This window comes from Gracilinanus agilis, chromosome 3, assembly GCF_016433145.1.
Source record: "Gracilinanus agilis isolate LMUSP501 chromosome 3, AgileGrace, whole genome shotgun sequence".
NCBI lineage: Eukaryota > Metazoa > Chordata > Mammalia > Didelphimorphia > Didelphidae > Gracilinanus > Gracilinanus agilis.
Genome location: NC_058132.1, coordinates 197,736,080 through 197,755,607, shown reverse-complemented (window position 1 = coordinate 197,755,607; position 19,528 = coordinate 197,736,080). Strand labels below are relative to the sequence as shown.

At 36.0% G+C, this 19,528-nt stretch overlaps 1 pseudogene; it reads left to right on the top strand.

Moving 5' to 3' along the window:
- LOC123241369 overlaps window positions 1-18,917 on the top strand; it is a 141,965-nt pseudogene extending 123,048 nt beyond the window's left edge.
- Window positions 18,918-19,528: the final 611 nt, after the last annotated feature.

Sequence of the window (19,528 nt, the reverse complement as noted above, 5' to 3'; positions counted from 1 at the left end):
GTATATCATGATATTATCTGTAAAGAGTGATAGTTTAATTTTCTCATTGCCTATTTTAATACTTTCAATTTCTTTTTCTTCTCTAATTGCTACTATTGTTAATCTAGGCAGTTTATATTTTTGTAAATATTCATCCATATTACCTAGATTGCTATATTTATTGCCATATAATTAGGCAAAATAATTTTTAATAGTTGCCTTAATTTCCTCTTCATTAGAGGTGAGGTCTCCCTTTTCATCTTTGATACTGTCAATTTGGTTTTCTTCTTTCCTTTTTTTATTAAATTAACCAGTTCTTTGTCTGTTTTATCTGTTTTTTCAAAATACCAGCTTCTAGTCTTATTTATTAATTCAATAGTTCTTTTACTTTCAATGTTATTAATTTCTCCTTTGATTTTTAGTATTTCTAATTTAGTTTTCATCTGAGGATTTTTAATTTGTTCATTTTCTAGTTTTTTAAGTTGCATGTCCAATTTATTAATCTCTGCCCTCCCTAATTTGTTAATGTATACACTCAAGAGGATCATATCTAATAATGGGACAGAGCAGGAGGATCCCTACTGCTGCACAATAAAGAGGTATGCCAAGAAAAAGGCTTAAATTCTTGAACTGTGGGTCTGAGGGTATAAAAGGGGAATCCCAGGATGCATCCTCCACATGCTGTGCTGAGTCTACAGCAGCCCAGGAAACCTCAGGGCCAGTGGGCACATGGTTGGAAGAGAGAGCCTTGTTGGCACTGGACTCAGGGAGTTAAACACAGGCACTGGAGAGGTGACTGGAGGAGAAAACCAGAGAAACACAGCAAAAATACCCGGAAGATGGTAGCTTAGAGAGAGCCAAACATCAGACCACAGGCCATTTGGCTTCCTCACACGGAGATAGAGAACAAAGGGCTTTAAGAGGAAAGAAAACCAGATAAAACACAAGGACAGTGCAGGAGGACCCCACTGCTGGACAGCTCATCTCAGCAAAAAATGCTCTTTCTTGTCCCACACACACACATTTTTTTGTTTTTTGTTTGTTTGTTTTTCCCTCCTCTCCAGGTTTAAGATTCAGGGCAGATTAAGCAGTAAGACTAATTCAATCAATACATGATTAATCCCATCAATTGGACAGACAAGAAGTCTTCAGAAAGCAGAGTAAGTAACTACAAAACTCCATTGCCAGCTGGGGGAAGATCTTTCATCAAAGATCATTAAATACTTCTGCTCAAACTTGCAGAATAGAAAAGGAAAAAATACGAGTAAACAACAGAAAAAGAGAAAAGAAATTATAATTGACAACTTCTTCCAAGAAAGTGAAAAGAGAGCAAATGAAAGAGAAATAGAAGAAGAGAAAGAAGTTCCAGCAAATTGGACACAGGCTTTGGAAGATCTCAGAATTCAACTTCAGGAACTCAAAAAGCAATCAAGAGAGGCTGAAGACAATTTGAAAAAGGAAATACATGAACTAAAACAAGAAAATAAAGTCTTACAACCCAGAATTGGCCAACTTGAAAATGAAGCAAAGAAGGCAAAAGACGATCTACAAAGAAAATCAGACCAGAAGGAGAGGGATGACCAAAAAGCCAGGGAAGAAATTCAGTCTTTAAAAAACTGAACTCAACAACTAGAAGCAAATGAATTCACTAGGCAGCAAGAATATGTAAAACAAAATTTAAAAATGAAAAATTTGAGGAGAATATGAAAAACTTCATTGATTCAACCAAAGATCTGGAGAACAGAGTGAGAAGAGACAATTTAAGAATTATTGGTTTGCAAAAACATCATGATAAAAGAAAAAGTTTAGATAGCATCTTACAAGAAATTATCAGAGACAATTGCCCTGAAATTGTGGAACAAGAGGGAAAAGTGGAAATTGAAAGAATCCACAGATCACCTCCTACATTTAATCCACATCTGACAACTTCCAGGAATATTATAGCCAAATTCAAAAACTACCAGACTAAGGAAAAAATATTACAAGCTTCTAATTGCTACCACTAACATTCTTTTTTTGATGTTTTCTTTTCTTTTTTAAAAATTGTCTTTATTAAGCAAAAACAAACTTTCTCTTTGACACTCATATTCTACTCAGAGGAAAGAACACATATATTGAAATTTAAATATGAAATATAAGCAAAGTTGTTTTTATGGAGGTAGTACTAGCTCTGTGGATAACCCAGATAGGTATATTTTTCTTCCAGAGGATGAAATTGAACTTTGAAGGGAGTTATGGATATCAAAAAGTAGAAGTGATGAAGAAATGCATTCTAGGCCTGAGAAAAAGTCTATGAGATGGCCAAGAAAAGGGATGTTGTATATGGAGAACGAGAAGCAAGGCAGTTTACTGGAATGTAGAGTACCTGAAGGAGAAATTAATCTGGAAAAGAACAATGGAACAGCATTGTGAAAGACTTTCTCTCACAAAGGAAACTAAAGGAGATTTTTAAGCATAGAGGCAAGAGAGAGAAAGACACTAAGAGTTTACTAAATAGGGAAGTAATATGGCACTGCATCCTTTAGTACTAATTCCTGACAACTAAATAGGACATAGATTCAAGAGGAAAGAAATTGGAGGTTTAGAGAACAAATGGAAGGCTATTTCAATAGTGCAGGTGAGAGAGAATCATGGCCTTAACTAAGATATTGGCTGGGCGAATAGAAAGAAAATTATAGAAGTTTAAAAGGAATTGACATTCACCACAATCCACACATTAAGCAGGACTGGAGTAAATCCTGATGGTGAAAGGAGTCTGTACAAAAAGAAAATCTTGAATTTAAGGACTCTTTTCTGCACTGAATGGGTGTAGCTATGGACCTAGTTAACAAAAGACCACAGTTGGCTATAGTAATAGTAGGAATAGTAATCTTCCCCAAATCTAATGAAATGCCCTTTGAAGAAGTAGCCCAAGTAATAGAAGAAGCCATCTGATAAATGACAATAACTCAGAAGAAAAGCAAATTAATCATATATGCCAGCCAAAAAAATCCTTTAGAAAATACGTGTTAGAAACAAAATAGAGCTACAGTGAGGAAGGACCCTTAATAGTAAAAGTAAATAGTAAGGAGACTTTGGGTTGGGAGCATAGGGTGAAATGTTCATGAAATTTTTCTTTCCTTCTGACAACATGGAGAACTTCTGGGAAATCATACCTGTTTTAATATGGGGTCTTTTCCCTTGTTATTCAATATTTTATTCCATTTCAGTTAAGTGCTCTTTGCATTGAATCAATGGGTTATTTGAATATGTTAAACATAAACTTCATTGGCAAGGAGCTACAAATGAAAAGGTTCTGACCCAGTCAATATCTCTAACCTGAGAAGGAACAAAGGGGCCAAGTTATACCAGAAGTTTTAATTTTCTGAACTTTGCTGCCATGCTACAGAAAGCTTTTCTTTTCTTCTCCTTTACACCTGGTTTACTCTTTGATTTAATTGATTAACTCAATGCAGAGTCCAAACCTTCACTCATACACAATTGAGGAAAATGAACCCAGGAAAAAGAAAACTTTCTTTTTGCCCCCAAAGGCACTCAAACCTAGAGTTTAGGTCTTTTGGCTCTCATTCAGTACTCTGAGTAGTATGCCCAGCAAAAATCTTTCCTGTGCAAGGAAAATATGGTTAGTTAGATATTGATGTTGATGCTGATGATAATGTTGATGATTGTAGCAATCTAGGTATACATTAATTGTGATATTATTTTAAGAAGTATTCAAAAAATCTTAACTCTTATACTGCTAATGATTGATCTCTGTAATCTTGAGTCAAATTGAACATCGACCTTGCCAAATCCCTAGCCCTTCCCTAAGGCTACACCCCAGAAGAGAGGTCAGTTATCTCAGTCTCCTTACTTTTCCTTAAATGATCAATTAACATAGGTATCAAACTCAGTAGATGCCTTAGGCCATATCCTCTCTGGATCCGGATCTTAGCTCTACCTATTGTTTCAAGTTTTGGCAGTTTGCATCTTATGATGATTACCTCATAATGTTAATGTATCAGGCCACTGGCCTCTCCCCTTCCCTCCATACTGTTGTAAACCCAATAAAAGTGACAAGAAATCAGTTGGCAAGAGAGCTCTTGACCATCAGAGCTTACTCGCTGTCTGTCTACCTTGTGCCAAAACTTTCTGTGTCTGTGTGTCTTTTTTCTCGCCTTATGTTCTCTTTCCATTAATCCTTAACCCATAACCCATTTTCACTCAGTCCTTGGTTCCCCTTTCTGAGTGTCCAACCCACTAGGAATCTTTGTGAAGCTGCTGGATGGCTTCAATGATGTAGAAGTTGATAATGATAATGATATTGTTATTGATAATGTTGTTCTTGGTGATAATAATGTTGATGTTGATGACATTGATGTTGTTGATGATGTTGAAGATGTTGTTGATGTTGTTGTTGCTGATGATGGTGATGATGTTGATGGTGTTGATACTGATAAGAAGGAAGAGGAAGAGGAGGAGAAGGAGGATGGTAATGGTGATGATTGAATTTGGAGTTGGAGGTTTTCCTTCCATTTGAGCCTTTCTGATCTTTCCCGCTGAAATGATTAAAGTTTTCTTAGAGACTGTCTCCAACCTCTTTCTCCCTTCCATTGTATTGGTCTTCTCCCTACCTACTCCCATGTGCTTCTTTATGCAATATATATTTACCTCACCTTATCTCTTTTCCCATTTCTCTTAGTATTATCCTCTTTTTACCTCCAGTTTTTAAATATATTTTTGACATATCATCCTATACAATTTGTTACTGTACTCTCTAAGTATACTTCTTCTAGCCACCCTGATGATAATAACAATTTTTAAGAGTTACAAATATCGGGGGGCAGCTGGGTAGCTCAGTGGAGTGAGAGTCAGGCCTAGAGACAGGAGGTCCTAGGTTCAAACCCGGCCTCAGCCACTTCCCAGCTGTGTGACCCTGGGCAGGTCACTTGACCCCCATTGCCCACCCTTACCACTCTTCCACCTATGAGACAATACACCGAAAGTACAAGGGTTTAAAAAAAGAGTTACAAATATCATCTTTTCTTATAGGAATAAAAATCATTTGTACTTATTGGGTCCCTTATGTAGTATACAGAATTGGGGTGATATAGATTTTTCTAGCTTTGGCTGAGTTCCAAAAGCTGTTAGGGGTTTGGAATCTTGAGGAAGAGACAGTTGGCTGGATCTTCCATGGAGGGAGGTTGTCAGTCAGCCGAGCTGCCTTGATTACCTAGCTTTAATATTGAAATTTAGCCTAGCTTTGACATATTTACTTAAGAAATTATTATTTTAGATAAACCCTTTATATCTTCCTTTCCTAATATCATCCCTGCCTTCCCTCCCTTACCTTATATGTCTGTGGAGTTAATAAGGAGAGTAATTAGAGAGGAGTTAAATCTGTGAAGGGTTACCTAAGTGATAGCATTAGTTATAGTTAGTCAGTCATCATTTATTCCCTTTAGATAGCAATAGCACTTTGTAAAACTGAGTTTAAAGGCAGGTCCTTACTCAGACTCCATCTTTGCTTCCCTTCCCCACCTGAGGTTCCTGAGACAACTGATAGGGCTTTCCTTTGATCCACCTTCCTAACAAACATCCTTCAAAGAAAATAAACCCTTTTGTGTTTCAACAGCCCTATTAGTATAATTTGTCTGTTAATTATCAAGAGGGAAGAAAAGGGAAAGAAACAACATACTCTGGGCTTAGAGGGAAGCTGGGGCATCCATCTTGAAAGGAAGGTGTTACTTCAAAATAAGTCCCTTCCTGTGAAATTAACTAAAGCCTGTTTGTTAATTTCAGTCTAGTCTATTTCCCTCAACTTGTGTTTGAGTCTAAGTCCCAGTCTGTAAGCCTGCTGTGTTTGTCTGTTTAGTTTAATTTCTCTTCTCCCTGAAGATCTCTGTTTCCCTTCTGTGTTATACTCCTGACTTCAGTCCTATTATACCCTGAATCTCCTTTAATCCCAGCCTACCTGTAACCGAGATTATCCACTTAGCAAGTCTCCAACATCCTCCTTTCAATTCCCTTATACCACACACCTTTCCTCAAATTACACATAACACTTAAAAAATTTTCCCCTTTCTTAATGTTGATGATTCTCTTGAGTTTTGTGGTTAGGTATCAAAATTTCTGTTTCAGTCAGTTCTTTTCTTTAGGAATGATTGGAAGTCTTCTATTTTATTAAATAATCATACTTTCCCATGCAAGAATTTATTCAGTTTTGCTGGGTAGTTGATTCTTGGTTATAAACCCAGATCCCTTGCTTTCCAGAATATCGTATTTCATGCTTTCCCTTCCAGTCCTTGTGTGGATGTAGCCAAGTCCTGTGTTTTCCTAACTGTGGTTCCATGATATCTGAATGGTTTCTTCTTAGCAGTTTGTAGTATCTTTTCCTTGGTCTGACAGTTCTTAAATGTGACTATAACATTCCTGGGCATTGTCAATTGGGGATTACATGCAGTAGGTGATCTGTGGATTCTTTCAAACTCCACTTTTCCCTCTTGTTCAAGAATGCCATGACAGTTTTCTTGGATAATTTCCTATAGATATCCAGGCTTTTTCTTTTGTCATGATTTTCTAGTAGCCCAGTAATTCTTAGATTGTCTCTTGTAATGGATAAAAAGGAGGACATTAAAGTTGGGGGGTACTCTCCTTCCCTTGCTGAGTGATGGAGGGGTAAAAGGTGATTGAGATAATAGGATAGGAATGAAAGGGATGGCTGAGTTTAGGAAGGAATGGACAAGGTGGTATTTGGATGGTAAGGGTACAGGTGAGGTATTCAGGAGAGGCAGTTAACACAGACTAGACACCCCAGATAGAGACAGAGGATACTGAGGGGAAATAGGCTGAACCCTTCCAGGCAGGAAAGGTACTTTTATAGAAACAAGGAATAGGACCAGTCAGAAGTGGTTTGAATCTGACTGAGGGCTTTCTTATCAGTTTCTCAAGTCCTCAAAGGAGGAATCACAAGACTCCTCCCTGTCATTGAAACTGAAGGGATTCAGGAGGAAGCATTGGGCAACTACTTCCTCCCAAGATGGATGCCTACAATTTCCACCAGGAAATAAAGAGAATTACTCCTTCCCTTTCGACCCTTGCCCAATTCTTCAACACAATGATTTTCCAGAAAGTTTGATTAGGTAACAAAGGGATTTATTAATGTTGAGGGTTGGTCAGGAAGGAGAGAGGAGTTTGGGATTTCTGACAGCCACTAGGGAGAAACTCAAGATGGGGAAGGGTCACAGGAATGGGTTAGACTGAGAAAGGACCTGCTTCTCTCAGTCAGGGAAGATTTGGCTGCTTTAAAGTAGAGGGTATACTAAAGGGATAGTTTGAATTCAAGGATGTCCTACTTGGCTATTGGGGAAACTAAATCCACAAAGTCTATTCACTAAAAACCCAAAAGCCACCCTGCTTCCCAGAGCCCCAGGAAAAACAGGAAGGGAAACAGGGAAATAATATGGAGAAGGTCAGGAAGAAATCCAGAGAAATTAGGTAGGTTCAAATTGTCCAGAGACAAAGCACAGGCCGAAAGCAAAACTGAAAGCCAAGGCAGAGCTCTAGTTGATCCTTCCACTCTGTTCAAAGCTCAGGAACCAACTGACTTCTCTAAGAATTCTAAGGCTTCTAACTGCCAGAAGTTTTCAGTTGGCTCCCTGCAAGAGCAAAAGCCTCTCTTGCATCTTTTGCATTACACTCTTCTGGATCTATTTTCCAGGTCTTTAGTTTTATCAATGAAGTGTTTCATATTTTTCTGAATTTTTTTCATTCTTTTCATCTTCTTTTACAGACTCTTACTGCCTTGTGAAGTCATTTGTTTCTAGTTGTTAGATTCTAATTTTTAAAGACTGAATTTCATCCCTGGCTTTTTGATCATCCTCTTTCTGGTCTGTTTTTCTTTGTAGTTCATCATTTCCTTTCTTTGCCTTGATTTGAAGCTGTTTAATTCTGGTTTTCAAGACACTATTTTCTTGTTTTAGTTCATGTGCCTCTGTTTCCAGATGACTTATTTTGCTTTTTAAATTCTTTTCCCAATTGTCTTCAGTCTCTCTTAATTGTTTTTTGAATTGTGATTTGAGTTCTTCCAAAAATTGAGTCCAATTTGCTGCAGTTTCTGTGTTTTTTCTTGGTGTTCTGTGGTCCTCCTCTGTTCCATTTGTTTTTTGTTTGTTACCTGGTCAGAAGTTGTCAATTGTAATTTTTTTTCTATTTCTATAGTTTATTCATATTTTTTCTTTCATTCCCTCACGTAACTGGCTGTAATCTTATTCCTCTGATTATTTGCTGGATCTGTGGGTTTGGACTATTCTGCCATGGAAAGGTTTCTTCTCTGTTCTTCTGATTGACTAGATTAGACTGATAGAGTACTAATGAGCCCTAAGATACCACCAGCATTTCTAATGCAATCTTTCAAAAATAGTGTTGATAATGGGCATCCTTGCTTCATTCCTGATCTTATTGGGAAGGCTTCTACCTATTCCCTATTGCAAATGATACTTGCTGATGGTTTAAATAAATACTATTTATAATTTTGAGGAAAGATCCTTCTATTTCTATACTTTCCAGTGTTTTCAATAAGAATGAGTGAAAGGCTTTTTCTGTATCTATTCAGATAATCATGTGATTCTATTAGTTTGAATATTGGTATATTCAATTACATGGATGGTTTTTCTCATGTTAAATCACCTTTGTAATCCTGGTATAAATCCCACCTGGACATACTGAATAATCCTTGTTATTACTTACTATAGTCTCTTTGCTAGTATTTTATTTAAGATTTTTGCATCTATGTTTATTAAGGAGATTGATCTGTAGTTTTATTTCTCTGTTTTTGGTCTACCTTTTTTGGAATCAATAACATATTTGTGTCATAAAAAAGTTTGGAAAGACTCCTTTGCTCATTTTGTCAAATACTTTGTGTAGTATTGGGATTAGTTGTTCTTTAAATGTTTGATAGAATTCACTAGTGAATCCATCTGGCCCTGGGGATTTTTTCTTAGGAAGTTACTTGATGGCTTGTTCAATTTCTTTTTCTAAGATGGGATTATTTAAATATTCTATTTCCTCTTTTGTTAATCTAGGCATTTTATATTTTTTGTAAATATTTGCACATTTCACCTAGATTATCATATTTATTTCCATATAATTGGGCAAAGTAGCTCTTAACAATTGCTTTAATTTCATCTTTATTAGAGGTGAAATCACCCTTTTAATTTTTAAAACTGTTAATTTAATGCTTTTCTTTCTTTTTATTAGATTTACCAGTACTTTATCTATTTTATTTGTTTTTTCAAAGTACCAGTTCCTACTCTTACTTATTAGTTCAGTAGTTCTTTTACTTTCAGTTTTATTCATTTATCTTTCAATTTTTAAGATTTTCAATTTAGTTTTTATCTGGGAATTTTTAATTTGTTCTCTTTCTATTTTTTCAAGTTGTGTTATGATGAAAAACCTCTTAGGATAAAGAGAGATCCTGTAAAGATATTATAAATGTTTGACTGAGGCTTAGCTATATTCAGTCTGACAAGATGATTTCTTCAGGGCTGAGAGCAAAGATGGCTGCCCCTCTGCCTTGGACCAGTAGGTAAGCAATCTGACTACTTCTTCAGAAGGAAAAAGGTTTATTGAAAGTTGTATTTTAGGCTTCCAGGTTAAGATGGCAACAGAGTAAAAAGCAACCTCTTAACCTCTCCTAACCCGCACATATAGGACTCCTCAAGAAGACATAAAAACAAATCCAGAAGAATGAAGAGACCCCACAACAGGGCGCAGCATTGAAGGTACATGGGATTGGGGCATTTCCATGATATAAGGGGGTGAAATAGGTCTCACTAAAATGTAAGCTGAGCAACCCCCTCCCCCACACACACCACCTACAGGGCAAAAGCCAGCACACAAGAGATAGAGCAAGTTTGGGGCACCCATTAAGTCCTTGGCACCTACTGGCATCAACAGGGCCTGCTCCTGAGAGCAGCAGGACTTAAGACCCCAAGAGGCTAAAGAACACACAGATTTTGAACACAAACCTTAAGTGCAGGTGCAATCTCAGCTGCAGACACATATACTGAGCTCAGGCACAGAACTTGGGTGGGGACCCAGTGCAGAGGGGTACATGACTATGGAAGCAATGCCCTGAGACTGTTAAAGGAGCTTCTGGGAGAGGAACAAGGAAGGGGACTACCAGGAGGCTAGACCCTGAGAACAACTAGACCTGAGACCTCAGGAGCAATAAGAACTCAGACAGACCCTGGGAGTAAGGATAAAGCTGAAAGGGCACTTGGCTAACAATGGCAAGCCAGACACAACCCCAGAAGAGAAAGATCAAGAAAAAATTTTTAACACTCAACAACTTTTACACAGAAAAAATCCAGACAACAGAGCAAAGAGCAGAGGAGAACAAACAAGTAACCATATCCAAACCTTCCCCAAAAAATAAAAACTGATCACAAACTCTTGAAGAGTTCAAATCTGAGATTATGAGAAAGATGGAAGGGATCTGGAAAGAAAAAAACAGTTTAAAAGGCAGAATTTTACAATTGGAAAGTGAGGCTCAGAAATCAAATAAATTGATAAGCAAATTGAAGACCAGAAATGACCAGCTGGAATCCTTGAAGAACCAAAGAGAACAGATTGAAAAGGACAACCAAAAGATTATAGCCAAAAAGCAGTCTCTGAAGGCTAGAATTGGGCAATTCAAAAAAGATGCCCCCAAATCAAAAGAATTCGTAAGCAAATTGAAGACCAAAATCAAACAGCTGGAAAACAGGATAGACTTAATTCAAAAGGAAAATCAAAAGAATATAACAGAAAACCAGTCTCTAAATACAGGAATTGGGCAAGTAGAAGCCAATGATCTCTCAAGACAGCAAGAACAAATGAAGCAAATTCAAAAGACTGATAAAATAGAAGGAAACATGAAATATCTCAATGAGAAAGTGACAGATCAAGAAAATGGGTCTAGAAGAGTTAATTTCAGAATCATTGGTCTTCCTGAAAAAGCAGAAATTAATAGAAATTTGGACTCCATACTAAAAGAAATTATTCAGCAAAACTGCAATGAAGTTCTACAAGAAGAGGGCAATATAGACATTGAAAGGACACATAGATCACCCTCTACTCTAAACCCTGAAAAGACAACCCCCAAGATTATAATAGCCAAATTCAAGAGCTTCCAAGTAAAAGAAAAACTTTTACAAGAAGCCAGAAAGAGACAATTCAGATATCAAGAAACACCAATCAGGATCACACAGGAGCTGGCAGCCTCCACACTAAAAGACCACAAGGATTGGAATAGGATATTCAGAAAGGCAAGAGAACTGAGTCTACAACCAAGGATCACCTACCCATCAAAATTGAGAATATACTTCCAAGGGAAAATATAAGCATTCAACAAGATAGAACATTTCCAAGTATTTGCACAGAAAAGATGAGGACTAAATGGAAAGTTTGATATCCAACCACAAAAATCAAGAGAAACATGAAAAGGTAAATAAGAAACAGAGGAGAAAGAAAGAAAACTCATAATTTTTAAATTTGCCTCTTTAAGGGCTTCAATAAGATCTAATTATCTGTATTACTATGTGGAGAAATGCTGTGTATAATTCTCTCTAGTGAACTCTATTCACTATTATAGTAATCAAAAGAATAATTCATAGGGAGAGGGTGGAATACTAAATGGTCTAAGATGATATGGGGGTGGGAAAGAGGGGGTGAATAGTAGGGGACACCAAGAGAAACTTGAGTAAATAAGAAAAATAGGATATTCTATTACACACAAAGAGGGCATGAGAAGGGGAGGGGACAAATACTATTATAAGACGGAGAGAAAGAGAGCATTAAGAGGTAATATTTAAAGCTTACTCTCAGTGTAATCAACCTGGAGAGGGAAGAGTAGCTATATTATCCATTGGGATATAAAACTCTATCTAACCCTACTGAGAAAGTCATAAAGGATAAACCAAGGGGAGCAGGGTAGTGGGGAGGTCAAAAAAGGGAGGGGAGAAGAAGGGGGAGGGAACTCATTAGGCCTTTAAAAATAAAAAGAGGGGAATAATAAGGGAGGGGGTAGAAAGGGAAGTTAAACAAGGGAGGGGATAAGGGATACCTGCTTAAAGCAAACCACTGGTTTAAACAGAAATAGTGTAAGAAGAAGGGGTAGGGCTAGGGGAGGATACAAAAATGTCAGCAAATGCACAACTGATAATTATAACTCTGAATGTGAATGGGATGAACTCTCTCATAAAATGGAAGCAAATAGCAGAGTGGATTAGAAACCAAAATCCTACCATATGTTGTCTGCAAGAAACACATATGAGGTGGGTAGACATTCACAAGTTTAAGATTAAGGGCTTGAGCAAAATCGTTTGGGTGTCAAATAAAAAAAAAGAAGGCAGGAGTGGCTATTATGATTTCTGACAAAGCCAAAGTAAAAATAGATATGATTAAAAAAGACTTACATCCTGATTAAAGGCAGTATAAACAATGAGGAAATAACACTGCTCAATATTTACGCACCAAGTGGCATAGCATCCAAATTCATAAAGGAGAAACTGGCAGATCTCAAGAAGGAAATATATAGTAAAACCATAATAGTGGGAGATCAAAATATTCCTCTTTCAAATCTAGATAAATCAAACCAAAAAATAAATAAGAAAGAGGTAAGAGAGGTGAATGAAGTCCTAGAAAAATTAGATTTAATTGATATGTGGAGAAAAATAAATAGGGACAAAAAGGAATATACCTTCTTTTCAGCTGCACATGGTACATTCACAAAGATTGACCATGTAAAAGAGCATAGAAACATTGTGAACAAATGCAAAAGAGCTAAATAATAAATGTAACCTACTGAGATCATAAAGCAATAAAAATAATAATTAGTAAGGGCACCTGGACAGGTAAATAAAAAACCAATTGGAAATTAAACAATATGATTCTGCAAAACCAATTAGTCAAAGAAGAAATCATAGAAACAATCAACAATTGCATTGAAGAGAATAACAATGATGAGACATCCTACCAAACTCTGTGGGATGCAGCCAAGGTGGTACTCAGGGGGAAATTTATATCCTTGAGTGCATATATTAACAAATTAGGGAGGGCAGAGATTAATGAATTGGGCATGCAACTCAAAAAACTTGAAAGGGAGCAAATTAAAAATCCCCAGATGAAAACTAAATTAGAAATACTAAAAATCAAGGGAGAAATTAATAAAATCGAAAGTAAAAGAAATATTGAATTAATAAATAAGACTAGAAGCTGGTATTTTGAAAAAAACAGGTAAAATAGACAAAGTACTGGTCAAGCTAATAAAAAAAGGAAAGAAGAAAACCAAATTGACAGTAATAAAGATGAAAAGGGAGACCTCATCTCTAATGAAGGGGAAATTAAGGCAATCATTAAGAACTATTTCGCCCAATCATATGGCAATAAATATAACAATTTAGGAGATATGGATGAATATTTACAAAAATATAAATTGCCTAGATTAACAGAAGAAGAAATAGAATACCTAAACAATCCCATATAAAAAAGAAATTGAACAGCCATCAAATAACTCCCTTAGAAAAAATCACCAAGGCCTGATGGATTCACAAGTGAAATCTATCAGACATTCAAAGAGCAAATAATTCCAATACTACACAAATTATTTAATATAATAAGCAAAGAAGGGGTCCTACCAAATTCCTTTAATGACACAAATATGGTACTGCTTCCAAAGCCAGGTAGATCAAAAAGAGAGAAAGAAAACTACAGACCAATCTCCCTAATGAACATAGATGCAAAAATCTTAAATGGAATACTAGCAAAAAGACACCAGCAAGTGATCAAGAGGATTATCCCCCATGATCTGGTGAGATTTATATCAGGATTGCAAGGATGGATCAATATTAGGAAAACCATCCACATAACTGACTACATCAACAAGGTAACAATCAAAAATCACATGATTATCTCAATAGATGCTGAAAAATCCTTTGACAAAATACAGCACCCATTCCTATTGAAAACACTAGAAAGTACAGGAATAGAAGGACCTTTCCTAAAAATAATAAACAGTATATATCTAAAACCATCAACAAGTATCATATGCAATGGGGATAAATTCGGAGCCTTCACAGTAAGATCAGGCCTGAGACAAGGATGCCCATTATAACCTTTATTATTTAATATTGTACTAGAAACATTAGCAATAGCAATTAGAGAAGAAAAGAAATTGAAGGCATTAAAATAAACAATGAGGAGACTAAGCTATCACTCTTTGCAGATGATATGATGGTCTACTTAAAAAATCCTAGAGAATCAACTAAAAGGTTAGTAGAAATAATCAACAACTTTAGCAAAGTTGCAAGATACAAAATAAATGCACATAAATCATCAGAATTTCCATATATTTCCAACACCTCACAGCAGTAAGAGGTAGAAAGAGAAACACCATTTAAAATCACCCTAGACAATATAAAATGCTTACAAATCTATCTACCAAAACAAACACAGGAATTATATGAAAACAACTACAAAACTCTTTCGATACAATTAAAACTAGTTCTAAAAATTGGAAAAACATTGATTGTGAGTAGGATGAGCTAACATAATAAAAATGACCATTCTACCCAAATTAATTTATGTATTTAGTGCCATACCTATCAAACTACCAAAAAACTTCTTTACTGAATTAGAAAAAACTATAACAAAGTTCATTTGGAAGAACAAAAGATCAAGAATATCAAGGGAAATAATGAAAAAAAATGAAGTAAGGTAGCCTAGCAGGACCAGATATTAAACTATACCATAAAGCAGTGGTCATCAAAACTATATGGTACTGGCTAAGAGACAGAAGGGAGGATCTGTGGAATAGACTTGGGGTAAGTGACATCAGCAAGATAGTGTATGATAAACCCAAAGAGCCCAATTTTTGGACAAAAATCCACTACTTGACAAAAACTGTTGGGAAATTTGGAAAACAATGTGGGAGAGATTAGGTTTAGATCAACATCTCACACTGTACACCAAGATAAATTCAGAATGGATGACTGACCTGAGGATAAAGAGGGAAACTATAAATAAATTAAGTGAACACATAACAGTATACTTGTCAGATCTCTGGGAAAGTAAAGGTTTTAAAACCAAGCAAGAGTTAGAGAAAATTATAAAATGTAAAATAAATGATTTTGATTATACTAAATTAAAAAGCTTTTGTACAAACAAGGACAATGCAACCAAAATCAGAAGGGAAACAACAAATTGGGAAAAAATCTTAATAACAAAAAACTCAGACAGGGATCTAATTGCTCAAATATACAATGAGTTAAATCAATTGTATAAAAAATCAAGCCATTCCCCAATTGATAAATGGGCAAGAGACATGAATAGGCAATTTTCAGATAAAGAAATCAAAAATATCAATAAGCACATGAGAATGTGTTCTAAATCTCTAATAATTAGAGAAAGGCAAATCAAAACAACTCTGAGGTACCACCTCACACCTAGCAGATTGGCTAAAATGAAAGAAGGGGAGAGTAATGAATGCTGGAGGGGATATGGCCAAATTGGGACATTAATGCATTGCTGGTGGAGTTGTGAACTTATCCACCCATTCTGGATGGCAATTTGAAACTACGCTCAAAAGGCTATAAAAGATTGCCTGCCCTTTGATCCAGCCATACCATTGTTGGGTTTGTACCCTAAAGAGATCATAGATAAACAGGCTTGTATGAAAATATTTATAGTTGTGCTTTTTGTGGTGGCAAAAAATTGAAAAACGAGGGTATGCCCTTCTATTGGGGAATGGCTGAAGAAATTGTGGTATATGCTGGTGATGGAATACTATTGTGCTCAAAGGAATAATAAACTGGAGGAATTCCATATGAACTGGAAAGACCTCCAGGGATTGATGCAGAGTGAAAGGAGCAGAGCCAGAAGAACATTGTACACAGAGACCAATACACTGTGGTAAAACAGAATGTAATGGACTTCTCTACTGGCAGCAATGAGATGATCCATAACAATTCTGAGGGAGTTTTGGAAAAGAACCCTACCCAAATTCAGAGGAAGAACTGTAGGAGAGAAAACAAAGAAGAAAAGCAACTCCTTGAACACATGGGTTGAGGAGGACATGATTGGGGATGTAGACTTGAATCTACCACACCAATGCAATTTGGAACGTATTTGGAAATAAGTCTTGTTTGATGACACATGTTAAAATCAGTGGAAATGCGCATCAGCTATGGGGTTGGGGGGAGGACTTCAGGGGGTTTAGGGGAATGTAAGAACATGAATCATATAACCATGATAACTTTTCTAAAAAATAACAATTATTTTTAAAAAAAGAAAGTTGGATTTTATCAAAAGATGGATTTAGGAATGTGGGTTGTGGATGTTTACCAATCACTAATAAATCTAACTTATTACCCACCAGTTTGACTTTGCTTTAAAGTCTCTTCAGAAATCGATAAAGTCAAGGATACACTCATTATTCTCTCTGCCTAATTATTTCCCTTCTATTCTAATCTAAGTCTAGGCTAAACCCACACAGGAAAAAGTCTCTAGAAAATGTATCAAGTAGAGGTGAAATCAGTTGTTAGAATTGACTGAGTCCACCCCAGTGAGACTAAAGCCTCCCCAAAGGTAAACTGAACAGTTCTGTCCATTCCCCTGGAGATTTGATCTTCACAGATTAACAGTAGAGTCAGATACTTGACAGTCTCCAGGATCTTTGTAAAAATAATTCTCTGGGGCAAATTGAATTTTCACAGAAGGCTGGAGCTGGGTCCTGAAGATGTCTTTGCCTTCTGAGTCTGGAACCAACTCCCTTGGCTGGCCATTTCCCAGGATTCTCTTTCCCTCTGAGATTATAAAAGAGTTTGCTGTTGCTTCTCCTGGTTCCATTGCATTCCATGTCACTCTGCCTTGTCTCCTCTGTAATCTTGTTACCTTTCCAAAATCTCTCTATCACATTTGCAAGGCTAATTCATTAATCTCCTTCCTCCCTCTCTGTTTTGTTGGTATAGGCACTTGGGGATATAAATTTTCCCCTTTGGCAGTGTCCTATAGATTTTGATATGTTGTCCCCTCATTGTCATTCTCTTCAATGAAATCAGTAATTGCTTCTATGATTTGACCCACCAGTTTTGAAGAATTAAATTATTTAGTTTCCAGTTGTTGACTGTGTTCCCCTTTCATCCCGATGTAGCAGATTTCTACCTACCTTTTAAGTCTTTCTTTTCTTGAAAGTTTTTCCTCTCTGTCTCCTTGTTGGTTCTTTCATTCCTGCATTCATTTTGTGGCATTGTTTTAATATTGATTGGAGGGGATTCTCATGATGAGCTTGAGCTTTTCTGCTTTATTCCGCCAACATGGTTCCACTCTCAGAAGTCTACCTTTAATGATGTCTTAAAATGTCATATTTAAATAGTCCAATGATTATTATGTTACCTTTCCCTGATCTGTTTTCCAGATCAGTTCAATTCTGACCTCAGATATTCATTGGCTACGAGACCCTTGGCAAATCACTTAACCCATTTGCCTCAGTTTCTCATATCTAAAATGAGATTGAGAAGGAAATAGCAATCCACTCCAGTATCTTTCCCAAGAAAACACTAACTGGGGTCATGAAGAGTCAGAAAAAACTAGAAAATGATTGGATTGAACTTTGAGTTGAGTGCTTCTTCCACTTTCTTAAGGGTAATAACAATATCGCCTACCTCCCAGGGTTATTTGTGAGGATCAATTTAGATAATATTTGTAACATGTTTCGTAAACCTTAAAGTGTTACAGAAATGCTAGCTATTTGGTTATTATTATTTTATCTAGTTGTAGGAAGTATTAGTTTGGTAATTTTATGTAAAGCAACATTACTTTTATCAGGCAGAGAAATGGAAAGACAAATGCTAGATTGGAATGAAAAGTTCCTGTTCCCAGTGGTTATACTTTGAAGGAGAGGTAGATTCCAACGTCTTATAAACTTACTCAATTTAATGCAATAAGTATAATCAGTGATTGCCTGAAAAGAAAACTCATTTATCTCAGGGGAGATTCAACACTGTGTCAATGGATACTCTACTTCCCTAAAATTATGAGAAGTATTACTTTTTCTTATGTTAATTTCTAAGTGAAAGCTGAATTTCATTGATATGCATTTTTATTTTTGATTTATAGACAAATATGTACAAAATATAGAAATATAGTTTTATGAAATTCATGAATACACTTTCTTATGTATGAATTATGAGGGAATTGCATTAGGCTTTAATGTATCTTCTAGCTTTCTACAAGATTGCTCTGCCTTTGATGGTTAGGAATGATGCTCTTACCAATCAAGATCTTGAGTAGCAGGATACATGGTTGATCATGTTTTGAAAAGTGTTTACAGATCTCTTCTTTCTCTGAAATATATATATATATATATATATATATATATTCCTTTATTTTTCATCAGCCCTGAAATTTTTTGATCATCATGGAAGCAAAAATTTTAAAAAACATGTACTTGTGGATAGAGAAATACATATTCACATTCAGTGGAAAAAACATGGACATCCTTTTGTCACTGCATCAACTCTTCTCAATGAAAGAGGATGAATATGTTACCTGTGAAATTGACAGTATATCAGGAGACAAAAACACAGTTGTCATTACCTTGGGACAACAATTTAGACCCTTCCCATACGAAGAGTCATCAATATCCAAAGGGCCATTGAGGGATTATTCTTGAGAATCCCAGACACCAAAGTCATCCTCAAAGCTATAAACATAAGAGAGATGCATATGGAGGTCAAGATATTTGGTGACTTTCATGGCTACATTAATTATCTTAATTTGAAGGAGATTTTCCAAGACTTTAATTTAGGTGTCATTGATACCTATGGCATGACTATTGCATATATGGCACAAAAAATGTGCATCCACATGATCATGTTGTTGGAAATCAGATTTACATTTTCTTAAATTATATCTGCTAAGAGACATATGCAGACTATCGCTAGGGATCTCTCTCTGTAGATATCCCTGCTGACAATGTGATAGATTTAACTTACATATTCCACAACTAGAGAATATCACATTTGAAGAAATAATCTAAAGTTATGTTAAGTGCATTTGCTATGCATATGTTGTTCATATGAATAAGATGGCATTCAGAGAATAGAAATTTAAATGATTAATGATTAAAGTTTTTTAGAAAAATACCATTTTAAGTGCATGAAATAATATTTTGAGGGTACCCTCTAATTTCCACTGAAGAAAAAATAAATAGGAGAATGGAAGGATGAGGCACTTCTGGGACTGTATGACTTGTATCTTGTGAGGAACACTTGCTATTCTTATCAGCAACTCAAGCCAATCATCCACCAAAACATGTCTAAGCCATCTTCAAATATACAAAAATGTTATCCATGCCTTTATCCAAGTCATTGCTAAAAATATAAAATATCACAGGACCAAGGAGATCCCTGGGACACTGCAGCTAACACATCCTTCTAATTTGACATTTCCATTATATATGACATCAATGATAACAATTCAGACCTGTGAATTTGCCAGGTACATATGTTTCCCAGTCAGGTGCTTCCAT